At 39.3% G+C, this 27405-nt stretch overlaps 1 long non-coding RNA gene across 2 annotated transcripts in view; it reads left to right on the forward strand.

Moving 5' to 3' along the window:
* The window catches only part of LOC140491958 (uncharacterized), a 176460-nt gene that overhangs the window by 23442 nt on the left and 125613 nt on the right, over window positions 1-27405 (forward strand). The window contains exons 2-3 of one of the 2 annotated variants that reach the window (XR_011963456.1): window positions 7686-7754; window positions 7989-8164. This is a non-coding gene — a long non-coding RNA (uncharacterized lncRNA). The remainder of the gene's footprint in view (window positions 1-7685; window positions 7755-7988; window positions 8165-27405) is intronic. The other variant, XR_011963457.1, reaches the window with a different exon arrangement.

Here is a 27405-nt window from a genome sequence, read left to right on the forward strand (position 1 = left end):
AAAAATCTTTAAGCTTGTGTTTTAAGTAAATGCTCTACTTTATTCTGTTACACTTTCATTTCTTTTTGCATAATAAATGCCTGTTTTATTATTAAAATCAATTACTCTACATTGCAAACTTATGTTTCAATGAGTGACCACCTTTTTAAAACCAAAACAAATCAAAATTCAATCTATCAAGCCAGATCTCAGTCTAGGATCTGACTTATCTGTTAATAACATCAGCTGGGATTGTAACAACATATCCCATTTTAATTTCTTTCCAGCTTTAAGAAATTTGTCCTTGTCTCTATAGTCTTGTGACAAGCCTTATTGAGCTACAAAAGCATGTTTACCTTTTCATGAATCTTCTCACTTGTTTGTACAGCTTTGCATTGAATTCATGAGGCTCAACTGCTTTTACTGTCTAGGCAAAAGTGAGGACTGCCGATGTTGGAGATTAAGAGTCGCGAGTGTGGTGCTGGAAAAGCACAGCAGGTCAGGTAGCATCTGAGAAGCAGGAGAATCGACGTTTTGGGCAAAAGCCCTTCATCAGGAATCATTCCTGATGAAGGGTTTTTACCCAAAAAGTTGATTCTCCAGCTCCTCGCATGCTGCCTGACCTGCTGTGCTTTTCTAGCACCACACTCTCAACTGCTTTTACTGTCTGCAGTTCATACAGGTGTTTGGCTGTCTGCCACCAGTCAAACTGTAAAGGTTTCTCCCACGTTTATTCTACAATGTGCTTACTAACTTGTTGGCAGTGATTCAAGTGCTGAAGTCTGTTTTTTGACTTTGTTATCCAAATGAGAATGTTATACTAAAATAATTAGATTTCAATTTCTTCATGAAATGGGTTAATGTTTTAATACTCTACTTTCAGTTCCATGAACTTTGACTTAAACTGAATGTTTCTTTTGAAAAACTTCATTAATTGTCTTCTGGGGGTTCATTTTAATTACATTCTCCTGTCCCTCCTTCGCAAAATTCAATCAAGTTCTTCCACCTAACATGGTCTTTACAAATCAATCATGTCAAAGATTTACAAATGTTGTTGTCCTTCCTGTATCTGGGAGCACACAAGTTCATCAACCTGGCCACTACAGGCCGGTTAGCCTGTCTTTGGTTGTTGGTAAGATTTTAGAAACTATTATTAAGGCTTAGATTGTGGAGTACTTGGGAATGCATAATGAAATAGGGCTGCATCAGCACAGCTTCATCGTGGAGAGTTCATGTCTGACAAATATGTTAGAGCTATTTGAGGAGATAACAAGCAAGTCAGTCAAAGGAGAGTCAGTGGGCGTGTTCCATTTGGATTTCCAAAAGACCTTTGACAAGATGTTGCACAAGAGGGAAAGATACAAAGCAATGGTGTTAGGGGCAAGGTACTGGCATGGATAGAGGATCTGCTGACTGGCAGAAGGCAGAGAGTGGGGATAGGGAGTCTTTTTGAGGATGGCAGCTGGTGATAAGTGGAGTTCCGCAGGAGTCAATATTGGGACAACAGCTATTCACGTTATACATTAATGATTTCAACAAAGGAACTGACGGCATTGTTGCTAACTTTGCAGATGACGCAAAATTGGTGGAGGGACAAGTGGTGTTGAGGAAATGGGGAGTCTGCAGAAGGACTTTGACAGGATAGCAGATTGGACAAAGAAGTGGCACATGGAATATAATTTGGGAAAGTGTGAGGTTATACAGTTTGGTTCAGAAGAATAGAGGTTAGATTATTTTGTAAACAGGGAAAGGTTTCAAAAATCTGAAGCGCAAGGGGACTTGGGAGTACTAGTTCATGACTGCCTTAAGGTTAACATGCAGGTTCAGTTAGGAAGGCAAATACTATGTTAGCATTCATTTCAAGATGGCTACAAGAGCAGGGATGTACTGCTAAGGCTGAATAAACTGTTGGTCAGATCGCATTTGTAATATTGTTAGTAGTTTTGGGTTTCGTATTGGAGGACAGATATGCTGGCCTTGGATGGAGTCTGGAGAAGGTTTACAAATATGATCCTGAGGAAAAAGGGCTTGTCATATGAGGAGTGGTTGAGGACTCTGGGTCTGTACTCAGTAGAATTTAGAAGGATGAGGAGGGATCTGATTAAAACTTACAAAATACTGAGAGGCCTGGATAGAGTTGATATAGAAATGATTTTTCTGCTAGTTGGAAAGATGAGGTTCTGAGGGTACAGCCTCAGAGTAAAAGGACAGCCCTTTCTAACCAAGGTGTGGAGAAATTTCTTCAGCCAGAAGGTGGTGAACCTGTGGAACTGATTGCCACAGAGGGCTGTAGATGCTAAGTTATTGAGCATGTTTAAAACAGGGATACATCGTATCTGTGTGGACAGTGCCACCTTCCAAAACAGCACTGCTGGCATGGCTTCCTTCTTAAATAGTTGTGGTTTCCCACCCACTGTGGCTGACAAGGCCCTGAATTGCACCCGACCTTTCACCTGTGCTTCCACCCTTGCCCCTTCCCATCACTCACAACAGCGTGATTGGATTCACCTTGTCCTCACTTTTCATTCCACCAGCCTCTGCATTCAAAGGATATTCTCCGCTATTTCAGACAACTCCAGCAGAACACCACCAAAAAATACATCTTCTCACTCCCCCTGTCCCTCCAGGACAACCTAAACTATTACTCAACTATTCACAACACCCTCCCCCTTCCTCCATCACTTTCCCATGTAACTGCAGAAGGTGTAACATCTATCCCTTCACCTCCTCCCTGTTCATCATCCAAGGGCCTAACCAGACTTTCCAGGTGAAGCAGCATTTCACCTGTACCTCCTCCAATCTTGTGTATTATATTCACCACACCTAATGTGGCCTACTCCACATTGCAGAAAGCAAATGCAGACTGGGTGACTACTTTGTAGAACACCTCTGGTCTGTGTGCAAGCATGATCCTGACCTTCTCGTTGCCTGTCAATTTAACACAGCGTCCTGCTCTTATGCCCACGTGTCTGTCCTCAGCATGCTGCAATACTCCAGTGAGTCACAGCACAAACTGGAGATAAACATCTCATCTTCAAACTAGGCAGTTTACAACCATCTGGGCTCAACATTGAGTTCAACACTTTCAAATTGTGAAGCCATTCTTTCTCTTTCTTTTAGCTTTTATTGTTACATTCTCTGTCATCCTCTTGGCATGGTGGCCCAATGGTTAGCACTGCTGCCTCACAGTGCCAAGGACCCAGGTTTGATTCCAGCCTCAGGCAACTGTCTATGTGGAGTTTGCACATTCTGCTAGTGTCTACATGGGTTTTCTCCTGCAGTCCAAAGATGTGCAGGTTAGGTGAATTGGCTGTGCTAAATTGCCCACAGTGTTCAAGGATGAATAGGTTAGGTGCATTAGTCAGAGGTAAATATAGGGTAGTGGGAATGGGGTTACTCTTCGGAGGGTCGGTGTGGACTTGTTGGGCTGAAAGGCCTGTTTCCACACAATACGGATTCCATGATTCTCCCTACCCCATTGGGACTGTCAGTTCTTTCCAGTTTTGCAGTTAGACACATAGTTGTTTTCCAATTCTCACATTCCAATCACTTAATCTACACTATTAACATCCTTTCTCCCCCAGCACTCCAATCTCCCCATCCCACTATTGCAAAAATGTTGCCGCTTCCTCACTTCCCCAGCTCTGAGGAACAGTCATTTAGACTTGAAATGTTAGCTTGATTTCTCATCATGAATGCTGCCTGACCCTCTGTGATCTCGAATATTTTTTGTTTTCAGTTCAGATTCCAGCATCTGTTGTGATTTGTTCCGATGTAGACAGGTCCTTGATTGGTAAAGGGATCAACTATTATGGGGAGAAAGCAGGGCAATGGGATTGAGAAACACATCAGCCCTGATCGAACGGTAGAGCAGGCTTGATGGGCCGAATGACCTAATTCTGCTCCGATGTCTTATGGCCTTTCATTGTGAATGATTGTCCAGCAAATGTATGCAAGTAAATGTCAAGAGTAGAATTTAAATCCACCTTCTGTCACCAATTCTCACCATCCCCAAAAACTGATTCAAGAAGAAAATCTGTCATCACTTACATGATGTGCATTTGTTGCTCATCCCTCATGACCCTAAGTGACTTGTTAGGTCATTGCAGAGGAAAGTTAAGAATTAATCACTTTCCTGTAGTTAAGAATCATGTGTAAGCTAGAACCAGGAAAGAATGAAGGTTTTGTTCCCAAAAATGACATTGCACAACTAGATGGTTTTTTAACAAAAATCAGTGACAGCTTCATGGTCACTGTGAGCCTTCATTTCCAGATTTTATTCATCAAGTTTAAACTCTCCGAAGATAGGATTTGAATCCTGCTCTCCAGGAGATTAGCCTGTGCCTCTAGATTACCATTATACCCTGTGGTATCATCTTTCCATTTATTTATCAACTTATAGACTCACAGATTTTGTGAAAACTTCTCAAATGTGGGATAGATTGCTATTTTAAAAATTGCTAGGAATCCTGCAGCAAATAACTCAGTTCCTGTCTCCCCAGAGCTGGTCTATAAGGCACAAGTCAATAGTGTAATGGAGTACTCCGCACTTGCCTGGATGACTGCAACTACAACAGTATTGAAGAAGTTTGATATACCTAAGACAAAGGAATCCACCTGATTGGCACCATATCCCAAACGTTCACTCCCTTCATCACTACTGCACGATAGCAACAGTGTGTACCACCTACAAAATGCATCTTGCTCGAAAGAGTTAATCATAGTTTATTTTTAAAAATATGGATTTCTCTGTTCATCGTAAAATTAAATGAGCAGAATTCTTCAAACATTGTAAACATCTCCAAACAAGAATCTTCTGGTGGGGCATTGAGAATCATGGTGGATTAGCAGTTTGGGAGACAGAAGTGGGGGATGGGATAAATAGATAAGGATTTAAGCAACATGACCAGGGACATCCAAACTAGAATAAGATTCATCAGCCCTGTCTGTGTGAATGAAGGTATACAGGAAACATCCGTTTACTGACAAATTTGGAACTTGTGGATGTGTCTAAGAGGTGTATAAATTGATGGATTTCCTGTTTTCAGCAGAGTTCTGATTCTAGCTAGTGTAAAGTACACATGAATAAATAATCTAATATCTACTGTGAAAGCTACTATAATCAATCATTTGAAGTATGCATAATATTCCACATCTATGAAACAAAGATCCAAAGAACTGTGGCTGCTGGAAATCAGAAACAAAATCAGAAATTGCTGGAAAAACTCAGCAGGTCTGGCAGCATCTATGTAGAGAAAACAGTGTTAATGTTTCAGGTCCAGTGACCCTTTTTCAGAAGGCACCATTTTGAAGAAGGGTCACTGGAGCCAAAACATTAATGCTGCTTTCTCTCCACAGATGCTGCCAGACCTGCTGAATTACTCCAGCAATTTCTGATTTTGATCCCGAGTCCATGACCATTTCCACCTAGTAGGGCAGGCAAGCGTAGGAATGCTACCACTTGCAAGTTCTGCTCCAAGCCACTCATCATCCTGACTTGGAAAGAGGTCATTGGTTCAAAATCATAGAGTTAATCATAGAATTTGGAGAAGCACATTGGCTCAGTGGTTACCACTGCTGCCTCACAGTGCCAGGGACCTGGGTTCGATTCCAGCATCAGGTGACTGTGTGAGTTTCCTCCGGGTGCTCCGGTTTCCTCCCACAATCCAAAGATGTGCAGGTTGGGTATATTGGCCATGCTAAATCACCAATAGCGTTCAGGGTTGTGTAGGTTAGGTACATTAATCAGGGGTAAATGTAGAGTAATAGGATTGGAGAATGGGTTTGGTGAGTTACTCTTCGGAGGGTCAGTGTAGAGTTGTTGGGCCAAATGGCCTGTTTCCATGCTGTAGGGAACCTGTGACTTCAGTGTCATTGTTTCAAAATCCTGGAACAACTCCCCTAACAACCTTTGAATGTACCTACAACAAATGGGCTGCAACAATTCTAAAGACAGATTACCATCACCTTCTCATGGGCAATTAGGGCTGCTAATAAATGATGACCCAGACGAGAAAACCCATGAATGGATAAGAAATGAAAATTTGTGCCAGTCGGCTCATTATAGAGAAATCTTAAACTGTGTTGCCCCCATAGTTCAGCAGCAACAATTTTATCAATAACTTATTAAGGTGGATTAAATTGAAACCAGCCAAAAGTTAGATTTGTATGATTTAAGCACATAACCATTATTTCTACTAGAATGCAGTATGGAGAAGCTGATGGGGTTTTAACCAGGCCAATGTGAAGTTTCCTAGGGCAAGAAGTCTTGAACATTTGTATCTTCTGTAATAGCTGGTAGCATTCCTATAAATTATGCTGTACATTTTTATATTTAAAAGTGGTTGTCTCTTGTGGAATTATTAGCCAAGCTGTTTAGTACCGGTGTTGTCATTCACCTGTCCATTGCCTGAGGTATTTTCAACTGCTTCTTGCTGCTTGCTGATTCCTGTACACTGTATGATTGTGCAGCTCAATTTAAGAATGACATCGTCCTTTCAAAAGTTAGGACAATGTTAATAGACTTACAGAATTACTGTGAAATTGGCAAATGATGAAACAGCAAATCATTGCTCAAGGGATGGAGTTTAAAAACAGGAAGATTATGCTGCAGCTGTATAGGGTCCTGATAAGCCCACACCTAGACTACTGTGTGCTGTTTTGGTCTCCTTAATTGAGAAAGGATGTACTGGACCTGGAGGGGGTGCAGAGGATGTTCACAAGGTTGATTCCGGAGTTGAGAGATGACTCATGAGGAGAGATTGAATCGACTCAGACTGTACTAATTGGAATTTAGAAGAATGAGGGGGTGGATCTTACAGAGATATGTACAATTATGAAGGGACCAGATAAGATAGAAGCCAGGAGGTTGTTTCCACTCACAGGTGAAACTAGAACTAGGGGGCATCACCTCAAAATAAGTGAGGCACATTTAGGACTGAGTTGAGGAAGAATGTCTTCACCCAAAGGATTGTGACTCTGGGGAAGTCCCTATCCAGTAAAGCAATTGAGGCTACCTCATTGAATGTTTTTAAGGCAAAAATAGAAGATTTTTAAACAGTAAAGGAATTAAGGGTTATGGTGGGCAGGTGGGTGAGTGGAGATGAGTCCACAAATAGATTAGCCATGATCTCACTGAATTGCGGAGGAGACTCGAGGAGCCAGATGGGCTATTCCTGCTCCTATTTCTTAGGTTCTAATGTGCTTAATAAATATGAGATGGTACATATTAATAAAATGAGTTATGAGGTTATGTACAACCTCTGAACATGAAGGGAAAGCATAAAATTAAAGAACCCAAAGAATGTTAGAAATAAAGCAAAAGGAAAAGAGGTTTTAGACGTCTACTTAGACTCGGGCTTGGTGTCTTTTTACTCTGTAACTGCGATACTGTAGTAAGTGTTTAAATAAAGGTACGAAAGCTTTAATGGACTGCTTGTAAGAATTTATTTCAGGCAGTTGAATGATCTCAGGGAAAGAACCAGGGAAGGTTGAGTAGACTGCAATAAGGAGTCCTCCCTTACCCACCGAAGCTCTTGAGGAGGCTTTGACAAGCATTAGTGTCTCAGTGGGATTGAAGGACTCCGGTATCTCTGGGTTATCACCTGCTCCCCTCACCAAACTCCTTATGCAATGTAATACACATGTATCATTGTTGACTTCACCAAATGCATCCATTGGAATGTCTTGCCTTTGTGTATTCACAGGTTATTAATTTTTTCACATGCTCCAGCAGGAGAGACCACAAAACACGAGCGACAATAACAAGACTGGAGGTGAGCCATTGCAAGCAGTCAGGCTGACAGGGGAGAAAACAAGTGGCTTGTCTGCCCTCCTCTCTGTTAAAAATAGGGAGCTCATGGAGAGCTGTTGAAACATAAGAAAATATCTCTGACGCATTCGCTGACTCAATTTCAATTCTGACTAAACTTTGAGAAAACTGAATATGGTGATTATCAACATTGCTACTTTGGCACAAATAAACATTATTCCTTTTCTTTGTTTTCCAGGCTGTTCACACACACTAATGTAGGAGGATCACCATATTAATGATTGTCAGAGATGATTCCTTCTGAGAGTTGATATGTCCAGATGATGAAAGATGGAATGGCTTCTCACTTTCCTCACTCCTCATTTGGTTCTCATGGGTTCTTTTGAATTCAGGAAGAATACATTTGCCAAGTCAGTAAGTACTTATCTGTTTACGTGTGGATTATGCAAACCAAACTGACAGGTATCCTTGCCTTTAACAACTGAGCATAAGCAGCTAACAGTGTTAGGGATAGATGTGGAGAGTTTGAGACCAGTGTGCATTCCAGATTTCCAAATTTTGCTCAGCTGGATATAATTGATGAAGTCAGGGTTGACCTTTGAGGAGGAAAATACTGGAGGGTATCAACAATTTGAGTAGGTGCTATAAGGCCCTAAGATCATGATGTATAGGAACAGAATTAGGCCATTTGGACCATTAACTCAACTCCACCATTCAATGAAATCACGATAATCCTATAATCCTCAATTCTACATTTGCCTTAATCCCCGAACTGTTGATTCCTTTACTAATTGAAAATCTCTCTATCTCGTCCTTGAATATAACTAACGACCCAGCTTTTATGGCCCTCTGCTGTAAAGTATTCCATAGGTTCACGACCCTCTGAACGAAAGAATATGTCTTCCTCTCTGTATTTAATGGCTGATCCTTTTCTGTGAGACTATATCTTCTGTTCCTTGACTCTCCCACAAAGGGAAACAACGCCTCCACATCTCAAATAGTCCACATCTACTTACAAGCATGCTTCAAACAACCGTAAGCTGAGTTGTGCAGACTTTGGGCAGCAATCTTTCTGTCTCCTTAAGTGTCTCAATTGGCCTCTGGGCAAGAGGGTCATCCACTGTCTTCACTGCAATAGGCAAAATGGTGGGAAGTAGATGAGACTACAATCCATTGCATTCCCTTGTCAATGTAGAGGAACTTCTCCTCAAAGCCTGGTCAAATGAAGCTCAATGATTTATTTCCTATTACATCTTGTAAGATTGAAAGCACAAAACCATAATGCCATTTATTTTATTTAGAGTCGTGTGTAATTTCTGCTCTTCATGATGCCATGGTAATTTTACTTCCTCCCCCTGGATGTGGTGCAATGCTGAGAAACAAATTCTTCATCCATCCGTGTAAGTCCTCTGCAGGACTTATCCCCAGTGATCTCCATCTGTCCCAAGCAAAGAACTCACAGAAATCTATCTAGGAATGTTAGATAGTGAAATAAAAAAGGGATTATGTCCAGTGAAAGACAGAACTACTTAATAGAAGCAGCTGATGATATTTGATATTCATGCTTCCAACTACTTAACAGCCAGAAGAATAAAGGGAACATATTATGACGCCTTTCAGCTCAGTGCTCCATACTGTCCAAGCAGAGGAACAGAGAAAGGAAGTGTGTACATGATATGGTATATACATAGTTAATATTTTTGTATAAATTTTAGTTAGTTTATAAATGGCTTGAATGTTTTAAATCTCTGTTGAATGTGATTCTTAGGTTCTGTTTTCAGTTTCCTCTTTATTCAAATAAATGACAGCTTACTTTTGAAATTGTGAGCCATTGGTTAAATTTAATGTATGGGATTCTGGTATGTTTTAAAGTATTGTGCACTACAGTAAAGGAAATTGTATTAGTTAGCACCTTTCACAATTTCAGCATGGTTCAAAGCTCTCCACTTAACTACTTTTTTTAAGTAGAGAGCTTTGAACCATGCTGAAATTGTGAAAGGCACTAATTAATACATCTTTTTTTGTTGTAGTTCACAATACTTTAAAACAAATCATGAAGGATATGGATAGGATAAATAGACAAGGTCTCTTCCCTGGGGTGAAGGGAGTCCAGAACTAGAAGGCATAGGTTTAGGGTGAGATGGGAAAGATATAAAAGAGACCTAAGGGGCAACTTTTTCATGTAGAGGGTGGTAAGTGTATGGAATGATCTGCCAGACGAAATGGTGGAGGGTGGTACAATTGCAACATTTCAAAGGCATCTGGATGGGTATACAAATAGGAAGGGTTTGGAGGGACATGGACGGGGTGCTGACAGGTGAGACTAGATTGGGTTGGGATGTCTGGTCTGCGTGGATGAGTTGGACCAAAGGGTCTGTTTCCATGCTTTTCATCTTTATGACTCAATGGCTCTACTTTTGATGTGTCGTCAATATATTGTGCAACATGGTGGCCAATTTGTAGCCAGAATGGTCTTGCTTGAGAGTGAATATTATCCATGACACTGAGGTGAACCTCTCCATTCTTATTTGAAGCTGTTCTGAGATATTGGCAGGATCTTGGTTTGATGTTGTCCAAAAGATAGATCCTTCGAGAGTGCAGTGCTGAAATGTCAGTTTGAGTGATAGACTCAGTTTTGGAGAGTGAAATAGAATTGTTTTGCACTTGAAAATAAAAATTGCTCCTATTATTTTGATTTAATTACAACACTTGTGATCCCAGACAGTACAGTTTCTTTTTGAGATATGTGTATAAACTGTAGAAGTTGCAGAGTGAATTTTTACTTCAGTATGTCTGCAGTTTACCACCTCTGGCAGTGTGCCCCAGCACTTGTTTTTCAGTGCTCCTTTTGCTTTCCAAAAATGTATGATGTGTGAAGAATGTGGCATATCAGCTTTGATCATTTAAACACTGTATGGTATACAGTGCCAACATGATCTCACCCCAGTGATTTGAAAGGACCCAGGGCAAAAAGACCGTTAAAGGTCATGGCAACCTCCACTTGTCACAACAAGAGCATTTATAAAGCATGAACAGAAATTCTGTCTTGATCTTGAGTAATCAAATGACACATCTATTTTAAGATTTGACTGTTTGTAATGTATAACTGATATAGCGTCAGTTATTATTTATGGGGTTCCAAATATTTAACATCCTTTGTGTGTAGGTGCATTTTCTACTTTTACTGCTGATTGCTCTTTTTCTAAGTTTTATACAATCCTCACTATTCTAAACTTTCCAACCAATGGAAATAATTTATCTCTGTCCACCTATTATTTCCCTCACAATATATTTAAAATTTTGACCAAATCAACTTTTAACCTTCTAAGTTCCAGGAATTTAGACCTCTGAACACAGCACTTACTTGCTGTAAATAGGGTATGATTGTCTTCCCCTAAGTATCGGTGTGCTGTGCTGCTTTTCATCAAACCATACGACTCTTTGCATTTCTGAAGAAGTCAGGATTGGAATTCCTGGCTGGAAATATGGAGCTCGATACTCGTGTTAAAAAGATAGCACTGGAAGGCAATACAACTGTAATTGCTACTCCTCAGAATAGCCAGATTAGAATCACAGAGATTTTGAGGAGGGAACCAGATTTGAAGTTTGAGTCTTTCAAAATCCAAAGCTATTCTGTCCACACGTCCACACAAAATCATCTTCCAAAGGATGGTACATAAGACATTTCTCTATATTAAGTCCATCACACCTTTATTAATTGCAATCAGCGAATGTTTCCTTGCTATGATTAGACTTTGTGGGTTCTGACCTAATGCTGAGTATTCCTAGGATCGCTCCTTCATGGCTATACATTATTGTCCTATACCTCTGGTATGTCTGTTCCGCTAGGGTTAGTGAATCATCCCAGTGATGTGAATTTGGAGATCAGGACATTGTCTGAAAGATATGATTCTGTGAACATTATGTCAGTTGGATGGTTACCCCAATTTTGGAATGATTCCACAGATGTTAGAACTTTAGATGTTTAGTTGGGCTGGGTATGCCTTTGTTATATCCAAATCAATGCTTGAGTTGATTTTGTGTGGTTGTATTATTATTGTTTACATGGCTGTTGTATCTAGTTTAGTGGACTGCTTGGTCACTTCAGAGGGTAGTTAAGAGTCAACAAGGTTGGTGTCTAGAATGAGCAAGACCAGACAAATGTGCAGATGTCCTTATTTAAAGAACAATCCTAAATTAGATGAGATTTCCTGTCAATTCAATAGTTTTGGAATCGCCTTTACAGATGATAACTATTCATTGTAAATTTATTTAACTCACTTAATCTAAGTACCCAAATGTCTCAATGGGATTTGAATTTGTATCTATGAATGATTAGGTCAAGCTTTTGGATTGCTAGTTGAGTAACATAATGACTGTGCTATCATAACTGCCAAATAGCATTGCAAGTGCTTCACCTAATCTGAACAGATAAAGCTGGTTGAGTCCAATATCAGGGCACTGTTATTTCATGACTGACGTATGATTGGATATATGCATGCAAGTACAATCCAGAGTTGCAAATTGCACAAAAGAATTTGCTTTCCGAGTAATTTTAGACTCTTAATTACCAATGGACAATAACTCCCCCCTAGTAAATAGTCCTGAAGATTTCCATGGATATTAATGTAATTAAGTAACTATAATATGTTTATGCATTCTTGCTCCCACAATTATGAAATCCATGATAACAAAAAAAGATATGGAAGACATATTTAAACCTTTGTAGCACAATAGATGAAAGAAATTGTGCAATTGGAGCATTTAATTTAACTTTCATCTGAGTAATTTCGTGAAATATGTTGTATCTCATAAAATATGAGATGAAATAGCTTTATTAAAATTAAATAGCTATGTAAGTAATCAATACATTTCCAAATATCACAAAAGATATAAACAGCAATCTAAGTGCAGATAAAATTAGGAATAATGCTATAGACAAGCATCTAATGTTGGTATGAATTGAAAATATTAAGATTGGTATTTATATCAGCGCAAGAGTGCTGAGCTAAGCTCGAAAAAGGTAGTCAATCTTGTATTTTCTGTTAGAAATAATCATAAGAATGTTTTTGCAATTTAGATAGTTTTATAAAAAGTTCAGTTCTATTTTTTGTAAAGCTAAATTGCTATATTGAGTCTTCATCACCTACAGTTCAAAACAGATGATAGTCCATCCACTTGAGATTGCTCTCTTAATATGATTACCTTTGGATTGTTCAACAAGATGTTTTAAAATACTTAGAAATTCTGTCATAATTAGTGCAATTAATTTATTGCTAAATTATGTAGTTACATTTTTCATAAGTGCAACACTGATGTAAATGAATAATTTATCTATTATTGACAGAAACTAAGAACTTTTACAATCCATTAAACAAAATTAAAACCATACCACATGCTTAATGAATTTTGACATTAGGATACTTTTTTAGCTATTTATAATATTTTTATAAAACACTTCTGAATCATCAGTAATATAATTGAGCTGTTTTTGAGCTAATCTTGAATATGCACCATTCATGGCCACCTACTCGCCAGCTGTTAACAAAACAAAATTCCTTTTTTTAGATCCATCACTTGCTCCTTCCATTCTCCTCCTAACCCAATTTCTCACCAGTCAGCACATCTGAGGCTAATGATTGCCAACATATTCAATAAATGTCTTTTTTTTCTCCAGGCATCATTCTTTAATCAAGGCATCTACCGCATTCCCTCCTATTTTAAAAAATAAAAGGCCTGTTCTCAACTCTCCCATTTTAAGGAAGCATTTGTCCTTCTCCACCAGTCCTTCTGTTTTAAGGACCTGAAACGGCTTTTAACTCTGAGGTCACTGTGCCCTGATTGAGTCTGTTCTATTTGGATGACATGTAGCCCGGGCCACAAAGGCTACTTTAGTATAAGTCACCAAGATCACCTGAATTGTTTGTAGCACAAAATATTATATTTGCTTATCCTCTCCCTTTTCTTTTGGTGTATCTGGAGGATGAAGAGTGTGTAAGATGGTTTTCTGAGGAACCGACTTCATGTGTCCCTTTTTGTAACAGCTGCATAGATTGTCATGTTACAAAATAAAAAGTTAAAGCTGTCTTCCTTTTAGTTGGATATCATGACCATTTACAACTTGCAGCTCACAAAAAACTATTTTAAATGTTCTGTCAAGTATTGTGGGTCCATACAAATTAATAAAAAGAAAATCTGAGATTATAGATGTTTAACCTATGAGTGTAAGTGATGTTTAGTTTGCGAATCATTCCAAGAACAATCATTCCCAGGTTCGATTCCAGCCTCCGGCTGTGTGGAGTTTGCACATTTTCCCCATGTCTGCGTGAGTTTCCTCTGCGTGTTCCGGTTTCCTCCCACAATCCAAAGATTGTGCAGGTTAGGTGATTGGCCAGGCTAAATTGCCCATAGTGTTCGGGATGTGTAGGTTAGGTGCATTAGTCAGGGGTAAAACATAGGGTAGGGGAATAAGTCTGGGTGGGTTACTTTTTGGAGGGTCGGTGTGGACTTGTTGGACCAAATGGCCTGTTTCCACACTGTAGGGATTCTAACAAATACTTTGCAACCATTTTACAGTAAAACCCCAATTCATTTGCTCATGGGTCATAGACGTTGCTAGACCAACATTTATTGCCTATCCTTGATTTTTCAGAGTGAACAATGTTGCTGAGTTGAGGCCAGACCAAACAAGGATTGTATATTCCCTCCCAATGGATGGACCAAATAGGTTTTTTATAACAATTCATAAGGTTAACATTGTTACCATTAGGCTAGCTTTCTAATACCAAATTTTTTTTAAAATTGACTTCAAATTGCACTATCTGCCATGGTGGGATTTGAATTTATGACCCCAGTGAAATAGCGTTCTTGAGTGCAATGAGAGTGACATTACCAAAATTCATTGCTGCCCCAGAAGAACAAAAAACAGAAATATATTTTTTAAAAACAATGAATAGGGAAGCAGAGGTATTTTGAAACAAGTTGATGTTCAGTCAGTTAGATTTTACAGAGCAGATTGTGAGAGCATGTGCAAAGACTAAGAGACCATAAATGTTCAAGGAGGTGCTGGCAATCATCTTGATTAGTCAAGCCATTGGTGTTGAATCATGTAGTTTATTCTTACCTTGTATCATTACATGAAAACAAGCAGTACTGTTTGAAGTGATCGCAATCACAAAAGCTTATTATTTGTATGTTGAATGTGCTCTGAAATAAAGCAGTTTATCGATTTGTATCATACCTTGCCTCATTAAGTGCAACTCAGTTCACCTAAAGAAGCACACAGAAGAATGACCCAAGAACTAATATTGTTATAGGGTTTGCAAGTCAACTTCCAAATAAACTTTAAAGTAAAATTATTTATCTACTTGCAAAATGGGCTAAGACCACTTTCTATCTGAAAAAAGACATGGATTTTGCAGCTAGTTATATAATGCCTGCAATCGATAGTGCACTGCATCTCTTGCAGAGCGAAAGCATTGTTGCATGTGCTGGCTGAGGGTATAAGGTACCGCAAAGGCTGAGGGGTGTTGAACATAAGCAACTCAAGCATTGTGTGAGGGGAAAGTTATTATAAGTGGCACCTATACTGAACATGATAGATTCCTGCAAACTGACTGGAGGTTTTAATGAATGTCTGAATTGATAAGAATATTAAACGCCTGTCATTATGTTGGCATTTGCTGCCATTGGCAACTTTTATTTCCCCTTATCTAAACTCCTGAGAGGAAAGGGCAGAGGGGTGGGAGTTCCCCTTTCACTTCTATTTGAGGAACCTGGGGTTGCGATGCAAGCTCTAGCTTCACCATTTCCTGGCTTTCTCTCTCATATTGCGACCTATCCGCTACAAACTCTCCTCAATTTCATTTTGCAGTCAACTTGTGTAAATGCGCCAATCTTTTACGTCTTTTAGCTCAGTCGAGTATTGGCCTTAACTTTAATGGGTTGGTTTGTAGGAAGTCAGTGCAGGAACTTACAGGTTGTTCTCCAAATGACTTAGAATGTTGATAGGCAGTCCTGATGCTAACCCTTTCACATTCTGGCTGTGGACAAACTAATGGCACCCAGCAGAGCAACTTGAAATATGAAGGAAATCATAACTGTTCAAGACTTGGTCTTATATTGTTATATTAATCTAAGTTGTACAATGCTCCATTAGGTGTGGGTTACCAATATTAACTTGAGAAAGTGGCTAAGATGCATTTCAATGAAGGAAAACATAAAAATTTAAAGGAAGTCAAACAGAAGGCTAAATGAAGAGTAATGATTTGATCTTATGAAACAGGGAATGTGTGGTATAAATATGCTAAAAGAAGTTAAAGTGGAAGTGGGATTTCACTAAGTATGTTTGACATTTGAGTTCTCTTCCTCAAAAGGCAGTGGAAGTGGAGTCTTTGAGTATTTTTAAGGCAGCAGTGGATAGATTCTTGGTAAGCAAGGAGGTGAAAGGTTCCCAGGAGTAGGCACGAAAGTGCAGTTACAATGAGATCAGTTGTGATCTTATTAAAAGATGGACCAGGTTTGACGGCCAAGCATTCTACTCTTTCTTCCAATTTTCATGTTTGTGATCTTTCAAAATGTTATCATCCTAGATGATGGTACTACTGGACAAGCCATATCGCAGAATGAAATCTACCATGATATGTCAAATTAAAAATTTTAGCTAACATGGAGGTCATTCATTGAAATGAAACCACGATAACTGCAGAGTTACTTCAGCAACAGAACAGAAATTTATTGCAGAAAATACAAAAAACAATGAATAGTTATCTTGACATAGAACAAAGAACAAAGAACATTACAAGACAGGAACGGCCCTTTGGCCATCCAAGCCTGCACCGATCCATATTCTCTATCTAAATCTACTGCCTCTTTTCTAAGGATTTGCTTCCTTTGCTTCCTGCCCATTCATGTACCTGCCTACATACGTCTTGAATGATGCTATTGTTCCTGCCCCTATCACCTCCACTGGCAAAGCGTTCCAGACCTGTCACCCTCTGCATGAAGAAGTTTCCACACATACCTCCCCTCAATTTTTCCCCTCTCACTTTGAACTCGTGACCCCTAGTAATTGAGTCCTCCACTTTGGGGAAAAAGCTTCTTACTATTTACCCTGACTACACCTCATGATTTTGTAGGCCTCAATCAGGTCCCCCCTCAACCTCCTTCTTTCCAATGAAAATAATCCTAATCTGCTCAACCTCTCCTCATAGCTAGCACCCACCATAGCTGGGAACATCCTGATGAACTTCCTTTATACCTTCTCCAAAACATCCACATCTTTTAGGTAATGTGGCGACCAGAACTGTATTTCAAATGTGACTGAACCAAAGCCTTATACAACTATAACATAACCTGCCAAGTCTTGTACTCAATACCCCGTCCAATGAAGAAAAGCATGCTGTATGCCTTCTTGACCACTCTACTGACCTGCATTGTCACCTTCAGGTTACAATGGACCTGAAAACCCAGATCCCTCTGGACATCAATTTTCTGCAGGACTTTTCCACTTACTGTATATTCACTCCTGAATTGGATCTTCCAATATGCATCACCTTGCATTTGTCCAGATTGAACTCCATCTGCCATTTCTCTGCCCAACTCTCCAATCTGTCTATATCCTGCTGCATTCTCTGACAGTCCCCTTCACTATCTGCTACTCCACCAATCTTAGTCTCATCTGCAAACTTGCTAATGAGGCAACCTACACCTTCCTTCAAATCATCTATGTATATCACAAACAGCAGGGGTCCCAGCACAATCCCTGTGGAAAACCATTGGTCACAGGTCTCCATTTTGAGAAGGTCCCTTATAATACTACTTTCTGCCTCCTGTTGCCCAACAAGTTCTCTGTCCATCTGGCGAGAACACCCTGGACACCATGCGACTTCACCTTCTTCATCAGCCTACCATGGGGAACCTTATCAAATGCCTTACTAAAATCTTTGTATGTGACATCTGCATCCCTTCCCTCATAGATAAAATATTGTTATCTCACTTTTTATGCAATTACAAATTTTTTGTTATGATTTCCAGAAAACCAGCTTCTGAATTTTCAATTTCTGAATCATTACCCAATTGTCCTGATACATCTCTTTCACATCCTATTCCTTTCACAATATACTTTTGGCTTGACTATCCTCACTGTAATTATATCTCTTTAAAACATTAACACTACACTCTTACTGAATTTTTTTCCTCTTGTCTACAGTAGTCATCACCTAATTTATTTCATTGAATTTCTTTTGGATAAAATAAGGTCCTTTTAGTTATTCACTAGAGAAAGGTAAAAATATTAAAACATGGCCCCTGGCAGGAAAGTTTTGAACTTTGGCGTTTAGTCATTGTTTCCTTAAATATTTGGATTATAAAGTTTGGATCCTGATCTAATTGTATTTCTCTGGGTAGCCCATATCTCATAAATAGCAAAAGAACTAACTTTACCAATGTTATTGTTGAATGTTCTTCAAATGCATTATGGCCTACTCATCTGTTTTAGTTAGTTTCTTCCTGAAAGCTGAGCTATAAGTCAGAAGCATAGTTTCTAAGCATTGGTTAATCAATTTGTTATTAGTCAATTTGGGTAGTCCTCTCACCTTGGTCAATAGATTCGATCAGAAGGATTGAATTCTGTGGACTTATTAGGAGGATTCCTAATGACACACAATAAGAAGGGAATTCCTTTATCCCAATGATTAGGACATTCTTGACAATAAGCTTTAATTTGATCATCAAACACTGTGCAATTTTCCTGATACCTTGAGATTTTGTGTGATAAACAGTAGATGTTAATAGTTTTATTCCCAAATTAGTTATTATTTATTTAAATATTTGGATTATAAAATATGGACCCTGATTTAATTGTATTAGTTAGGGTAGTCTATAGTTGTAAATAACATATAAACTAACTTTTCCATTGCTACTTTTGTAGTAAATTTTACAAAAACACTGCTTCAGGAAATCTTGTTGAAGCACTCATAATTGTTAAAAGATATTGATTCCAATCCCTGGTTTTAGATAATCATGACCAATGAAAACGTTGCCTGTGTGGTTTCTTGATTTCCTAGTGATATATTATTTGAATTTCATGACCCACTCAGAAAATCTTATTTTGAAACTCAAGTGGAATAACTATACTGCCCATTCCTCATCAGTTAATATTTGAAGTGATCCCTATTTTTTCATTAGTACTTCATCTTTCAAGCAATAACACTGAGGAATTGGTTCTGATTCAATTCAAGTTCTGTTTGGTGCATTTCCGTTAAAGACATTGGTCTAAAGATATCAGCCACATTCATTTTATCTTCAAACAAAACAGAAATTGCTGGAGAAACTCAGCAGGTCTAGCAGCATCTATGGAGAGAAATCAAAGTTAATGCTTTGAATTCAGAGACCCTTCTTTAGAACCTTTGCCATCATTGTATTTATTTGCATTTTAGAAAATTGTATTCAGTTACCAAATTTTGAAATCATCCACTTTCACCCCTCTTCTTCTTGTGTAATGTTATAGACCTGAAATCTGCACACAGTACAGTCAAGAGACAATCCACAATGTTCTATCTGCAGCACTTCATTTTGTTTTACCTCTGTTGGTTGTTGCATTATCCTCAGGTAATGCCAATATATTTGAACTGACTAGGATATTTCACAAGTTAAATCAATTAATTCTATAGGGATTTGTTTCATTACTTCAACAATTACATTTGCATATCAATTATCAATTTTTGACTTCTTTATCTATTACTTTAGTGTTTTTCTGCTTGTTCTTTAAGAGTAGTCCTCTGCTAAATACAGATTTTCTATCCCTCCGATTTCCTCTGCATTCCCATACGGCCATCTGCCCATCTGTTTATCTGTGATATAACTGGTATCTGTCAGAAGAATTGCTTTTCTGGCCTTTGATATTTGATACTTAACTCAGTAATATTTTTAGATTTGCAGGAATGCTATGATAATGCTAATCATAATTTCACTTCAATTCTCAACATTTGTCCATAACTTCAGTGATTTAAAGCACTGGGCCTACAGCTTTCTTTATCGGCAGAAAATGTCATAAATATTTGAAGCTGCTCAAATGCTAGTTCTGAAGAAGGGTCACTGGACCCAAATGTTAACTGTGCTTTCTCTCCTTAAATTCTGCCAGACCTGCTGAGTTTCTTGAGCAATTTCTCCTATTTTTTCAGGTTTCCAGCATCTGTAGTTCTTTGTTTTATTCCACAAATGTCTGCTTAGATTTCCTTTTTGTAGCTAGAAATTTCAATTGAGAAATCTCAGGGACAAGCTCATAAGCATTCGCTTTGGAATTTCCATCCTCAAATGGCAGTGGAAGCAGAATCTTTAAATGGTTTCAAGGTAGAGGTAGATAGATTGTTGACTATAAATGGATGAAAGGTTATTAGGGATTTGCAGGAATGTAGAGTTGAGGTTAAATTCAGGTCAACCTTAGCCTTCGTGACACCATCCCTTCAGTCCTGAACAACAATGGTTGGAGTGATGGCATGTAGATGTATGCACCTTCCCTTGGATCCTGAGGGTGCTGGACCTGGCTCTTGAATGTGACTGCCAACCAGATAGCCACTGCATTACTGCAGCCATTGGGAAATTAGGGTCATTGCATCCCACATTCCAGTCTGTTGCTCCTGTTCCTCCTTGTGCATGTGAATAAAATCCCTGCACATACTACAATGTCTTTTCCAGTCTGGGCCTCAGCAGGAGTGCCTGGTCTCTGGCAGTCCTCCAAGTTCTAGTGTCCAGGGGACATTTCTTCCTCAGCTTGTTGAAGAGCTGTGGAAGTGAGGTGCTCACTTGACTGTAGTTCTACACTTTCTACATCTATGCCAACCGCTTTCCCCCACCACCACCCAATAAGTGTCAATATCTCAGTCTTGGTCTCGTTTCCTCAGTATTCTCTCCCTCAGAGGCTGAGGAGGTGGTTTCTGGGGGAGCCAACCATTTCATCATGGTGGTGGGAGAGATTCTGCAGTACCTACAAAACAAAAAGGAGAGAATATGTCATAGTTTGTGTCGCAACACGGTGGTGAAGCCCTCTGCTAATTCAACCAAACAACCAGAAAAGCTCACCTTGCCTCATAATCTGTTAAAGTATGAGTGACAGAGAACTCCCAAATTCCACTATTTAAAGAAAAATATCAATTCATTCTTTAACTCTAAAAGTGAACATTAAACAACAACAATTTACAACTCTAAGTCTCCTTTCTCTTAAAGGTGTGTTATCTACCTCCAACTCTATAACAATATACTGATCCAATAAAAGCCCCTATTAAAATAACTTAATTTTGAAAACCAGACAGCAACTGCCGTCTTCAGTATCTGTCTTCCTCTGGCTGTGGATCTCCCTGGGTCATCTTTGGTCTTTTGCCGCCAAGATGTTTCATATGAAAAAGGTACCTTTGGTAGAAAGTGTTTTGATGGCAGTTTACTCTCTCACTGGCTAACTCAAAATGCCACTACTTTATACTGCAAACATTGGATTATCTCATTGGTTTGATGTTGTCAAAAGAGTAAAATTCAAATTACATTTGGTTTTAGCATTCTGGGGCATAACTTAAACTGGTTAAATTTGAACTGTTGTGTATAGCAACCAAAAGTCAGGGATTTGTTTCACAGATAAATGTTACATGTTTTCAATTTTCCAGTACACTCTGAGATTGTTATTCGGTCACATGACAGGTACCTGAAAACTCTTAGTACAAAACAGCTTTCATTCTCTCTTAAAGGGACAGTACATGCCTTCAACATCATAATATTAGGATGCCACTGACAGTAGCGTTGATGTGAAGGTCACTGTGGAATGAAGTGTAGTACTTACTCAATTGCTAGGACATGGATGACTCGGCATCCCTTCAGGAGATTCCCCCTGTACAGGCTTTTTCTGGTCCACGATGGGCCAACATCTCCATACGAAGGGTGGAATTGAGTGAGATGAAAACAGGGCTGGAATCAGACATGAGGAATATTATGGGGTGGTTAGGTACTGAATGAGTCAAGCTTGGCAGGAGAACACCTGTTAGGCTTCACTCTAGAAAACTCTCAAAAGTTTGGTCTCATTGGGAATTAGCCAAAAACTGTGCGATTCAGCCCTTTTTCTTTAGCTAATGTGATGGTCTTCACTGAACCATAGTCACATGAGACTGCAGAGTTCCTTTATTACATAAAAGATGAAAATACAAGAAAACAAACCAAGCCAACCATAAATGGAATGGTTACGAAAAATCTTAATAAACTTACCAAAACAAAGGTTCAAATTATTCTCCAACTCCATCACTTTACAGTGATTCAAATCCAGATGAGTTATATTTCAAAATCAAAACTTTAAGACCTCAAAACATAAGAGCAGAAATAAGCCATTTGGCCCATCGAGTACACTCTGCCTTTTGATGAGATCGTGGCTGCTCTGATAATTCTGAACACCACTTTCCTGCTTTATCCCAATAGCCTTTGAATCCCTTACTGATTTAAAAACCTGTCTATCTCATACTTGAATGTACTTAAGAACTAGCCTTGCCAGCTCTCTTCAGTATAAAATTTCCACAGATTCAACACTCTCTGAGAGAGAAAAGAAGTCCTTCTTATCTCTGTTTTACACGGGCAACTCTTTATTCTGAGATTATGTCCTGTCACCCTCGACTCTCCAACACATAACCTTGTCACATTGACCTTTTCAAGTTCTCTAAAAGTCTTTTCGGTTTCAATAAGGTTGCCTCTTGTTCTCATAAATGCCAAAAATAATAGCCTACCCTACTCAACCTGTCCATATATGATGGCCGTTCCATACCTAGGATCAGCCTAATGTCCTTCTTTGGACCGCCTCCAAAGGACATCTTTCATTAGATAATCTGTCCAAGATATTCACCGTATTCCAGCTGTGGTCTGACTTGTGTCTTGCCTAATTTTAGCAAGACATTCTACCTCTACAATTCATTCCCTTTAAAATAAAGGTCATTTACTTTTCTATTACCAGCTGAAGTTGGAGGCTAGCTTTTTGTGATTCATGACCAGCAACCCCCAAATACCTCTCCAAAGCAGCTTTCTGCACTTTGACCTCATTAAAGCTGCTGTATTCTTCCTGTCAAAGTGAAATTGCCTCACATTTTCCCACATTATATTCAATCTGCCAAGTTCTCGCCAACTCATCCAACTTATTTATATCCTTTGGAAGAGTCTTTGTGTCGTCTTCACTACTTGCTTTCCTACCTACTTTTGTGTCACCTGCAAACTTGGCTTAATATATTCACTTCCATCATCCAAATCATTCATTTAAATTGTAAATAATTGTGGCCCTAGCGCCAACCCCTGTGGCATTGCATTATTATTGGTTGCCTTTCTGAAAATGCTGCCTTTATTCCAAATTTCTGTGTTCTATTAGTTAGCCAACCCTCTCTCCATGCTGTTAGATTACTTCCAAAATCTTGGGTTCATATTATCTAATCTTATGTGTCATACTCCCATAAAATGCCTTCTGAAAATCCAAATATATTAAATCTATTGGTTCCCATTTGTCCACCCTAATTTACTCCTCACAGAGCTCTAATATATTTGTCAGGCATGATTTTTCCTTTATGAAGCCAGTCGATTGTGTTATATATTTCTAAATACTCTGATATTACATCCTCTTAATAGATGCTAATATTTTTCTAATGTTAGATGTTAAATCTACTGGCCTATAGTTACCTGCTTTGTGTCTCCTTCCCTTTGTGAATTATGTTGTTACATTGTTAAAAATCACACAACACCAGGTTATAGTCCAACAAGTTTATTTGGAATGTCCCAAAGCTAGTCTTTTTTTTCGAAAAGCTGTAATTTGGCTCAATGATACTCCGTCCTTGATTTTTCTCAGAGGGGTAATAAACCAAGCTGGGCTCCGATCAGTCTGGTTTGGTACAGAGATGAAAAGGATTTTGAGAGGCCTTTTACGTATATGTAAACAGATGAGACTTCAGGCCAAAGCAGTCATGCTTTAGAAGTGACCTGTAAAATGAAAGGGGAGTGGTCAGCTCTCTAGCTGAGCTGAGCAGTTTAGTTCAGTCCAGGACTGGTTGGGAGTTCAACAATGAGCTGAGTGGAAATTCTCTCTTCTGCCCTTCTAAGTTCAACCTGTAAGCATCTGACCCTTTTATCCACTTTGTTTTAAAGGGGGTTTGCTTATTGGGACTGTTATGTATATTCAGAACAGCATACAGAAGTCTGAGTTCTGTAGGGGTTCTATAGGGGTTCTTTATTCTGTTCTTCATGTTTCATTGTGTAATTTTGTGGATACACTTTTTGTCTGTTTTAAACCTGGCAGTCAACCTGGCTAACTTAATCTGGATAATTTTCACTGTACACTTAACAAAACAAATTGTAAAGTTATGGTCTGGGCTGCCTGCTTAAGAATGTTTTGAGTGGTCTGGCCTAGTCCATAACAGATGCAGGGCTCTCTGCGGGATTTTAAACAGTGAGTTGTAGGTGTTAATGTCTTTATTTCAGGGGTTGGTTTGGTTGGGTAGACAAAGCTTGGGATTGTAATGGCTTTTTCAGGCGCCAAATGTTTTCTGGATGTGGATACGGTTTCATTGAAAGTTTTGCAAAAAGTGAATAAGACCAAGCTGCAGAAATTAGCAGAGAAGCTGGAATTGAAATTGCCTGCGTCTGTGAGGAAAGGAGAGATAATTACACCAGTAGCTCAGCATTTAAACTTGCTGTAGAAACCATTAGAATCTATAGAGATGGCAAGAATTCAATTACAAATGAAGCAGCTTGAGTTAGAGGCGAGAGATAAGGAAAGGGCAGCAGAAATGAAACAGTTTGAGTTACGATTAAAAGCAAAAGAGAGCAGCAGAACAGAGAGAAAAAGAGAGAGCAGCAGAAGAGAGAGAAAAAGAGAGAGCATTTGAACCTCAAAAACTGGCACTTAAAAAGGAAAGGCAGCTTAAAAGGCTGGAAATAAAGGCTGAGGGTAGGCTCAGTGAGGAAGAGAGTGAGGATGAGCAAGCCCCTGGTAGTCAGAGGCTTCATGAGAAACTGTTCAAATTTGTTCAAGCATTGCTTAAATTTGATGAGAATGATGTGGAAGGGTGGCTAAACAAATGCAGTGGCCAGTGGCAATGTGGGTTTTGCTAATCCAAACAAAACTTCCAGGTGAGGAGTTCGCATCACTATCAGAGGAGGTATCTGTGAAGTATGAGGAGGTGAAAAAAGCTGTAGAGCGCATATGAGCTTGTGCCAGAAGCCTATAGACAATGTTTCAGGAACCTAAGGAGGGGCCCTGGTCACACATATATTGAGTTTGAAAGGATCAAACAGAGTAATTTCAATAGATGGATAAGAAGCTTTGAAAATCGAGCAAATCTTTGATGCCCTTAGAGAGGTAATTATTTTGGAGGAATTCAAAAATTCACTGCCTGAAGTAGTGCAAACCCATGTGGAAGAGCAGAGAGTTAAAACAGCAAGGTTAGCAGCTGAAGTGGCTGATGATTATGAGCTGGTCCATAAAACACGGTTTGGCTTCCAGAATCAATTTCACTCCATGTGGGATAGAAATTGGGGCAAAGAGAAATCCTCACATGGAAAAGAAAAGGTAGATCTCAGTGAAGATCATAAAGATAATTTATCACAGGGTACAAAAGGAACCCTTGAGGAGGACAAATAAGTTAAAAAGTTCCGGTGTTTTCATTGTAATAAAGTGGGCCACACGAGATCACAGTGTTGGTGGTCCAGGAGAAAGCTAAATGTAGGAAAACCGAACAAGCCTGGAAGTTTTGTTGGACTAGTAACACAAAGCACAAGAGAAGTTCGACAACTGCCTCAGAGTGTACAAGATGATCAGAGGTTGGTTAAGGAGGAAGTGCTAGATCTGCTTAAAAAAAATACATGCAATGGTAAAGTTTATTCACATAGGCCAGGAACAGTAGGTAAGAAGGTTACAATAGGAGTTTGCACATTCTCCCCGTGTATGCGTGGGTTTCCTCCGGGTGCTCCGGTTTCCTCCCACAGTCCAAAGATGTGCAGGTCAGGTGAATTGGCCATGCTAAATTGCCCGTAGTGTTAGGTAAGGGGTAAATGTAGGGGTATGGGTGGGTTGCGCTTCGGCGGGGTGGTGTGGACTTGTTGGGCCGAAGGGCCTGTTTCCACACTGTAAGTAATCTAATCTAATCTAATCTAATATTAAGGGACACAGGATCCTCTCAGAAAGTAATGGTGAAGGATGGGGAGATATGTATTCCTGAGGGACTATTGCCAGAAAAGGTACTGGTAACAGGAATTAATGGTGAGACAAAAAATGCTCAATTATGTAAAGTGAGATTAGAGAGTCCAGAGAAGAGTGGAGATTTTGTAGTAGGAGAATTGGACAAACTCTCAGCTCCAGGAATACAATTTGCCCTTGCAAATGATGTAGATAATTCACTTGTAGGCATGCTGCCTACTCTAATTGAAAAACCAGTGGAGATGCAGGCAACTGAAGACGTGGAGAATGTTTATCCAGGAATTTTCCCTGATTGTATGATCACAAGATCACAGAGGCACAAACTGATGCAGGAGGGATCAAAAGGCACAAAATAAGGAAGCTGACACTGTTATTTGAGACTTTTTTTGAAAAGATAAATGGCACAGCGAAGGAACAATTAAGTAAACATGCAAATATCTTTAGCTCTGCTAAGCTGATAGAATTACACCAGAAAGATGAGAACTTAAAACAGTTATATCAAAGGGCATTTACAGAGAAGGAGAGTGAATGTATCCTGTGTGTTATTACTTAACAAATGATGTCTTAATGAGGAAATGGAGACCATCACACATTCAAGCAGACGAGAAACAGGCAGAGATTCATCAAATTTTTTTGTCAGTAGGTTATAGAAAAGAAGTGCTGTGAGTGGTGCATGAGCTACCACTTGGAGGTCATTTCAGGGTGAGGAAAATGCAGGCTAAAATACGAAGATGTTTTTACTCACCTGGACACACAAGGATGTAATTGAATTTTGCCAGATGTGTCATACATGTCAGCTAATTGGAAAACCACAGGCAGTAATAAAGCCTGCACTTTTAGTATGTATTCAAAAGTCATGCCATTTGGCATGAAAAACACTCCAGCCCATTTCAGAAACTGATTGATAAGGTCATTGCCAGATTACCCAACTGTATGGTGTATGTTGATGACCTGGTGATTTTTAATCACTCATGGGAGGAACATTTACAACATTTATCGGACTTGTTTGATTGACTTCAGAAGGCAGGTTTGGAGGTAAACCTTGCTAAAAGTGAATTTGCCAAAGCCCAAGTCACCTTCCTGGGCCATGTGATTGGACCTGGATAAATGGCCCCATGGGATGCGAAAATGAAAGTAATTGGGGAATTTCCCACATTGTTGACAAGAAATGCAGTACTACGGTTCCTGGGGTTGAGTGGATATGACTGAAAGTTGTGCTGAGCTTTAGCAGTGTGGCTGCTCCACTCACTGAATTGTTAAAAAAAGGCAAGAGGTTTCGGTGGACAGTGGGCTGTCAAAAGGCATTTGACAGCTTAAAAACTATGTTAACCACTGCCCCGGTATTAGCCAAACCAGATTACACGAAGCCTTTCAGGGTGGGTATCGATTCCAGTGATGTGGGTTTCGGTGTGATGCTCCTGCAGGACAATGACGAAGGGATAGGAAGACCCAT

This window comes from Chiloscyllium punctatum, chromosome 20 (genome assembly GCF_047496795.1).
Source record: "Chiloscyllium punctatum isolate Juve2018m chromosome 20, sChiPun1.3, whole genome shotgun sequence".
NCBI lineage: Eukaryota > Metazoa > Chordata > Chondrichthyes > Orectolobiformes > Hemiscylliidae > Chiloscyllium > Chiloscyllium punctatum.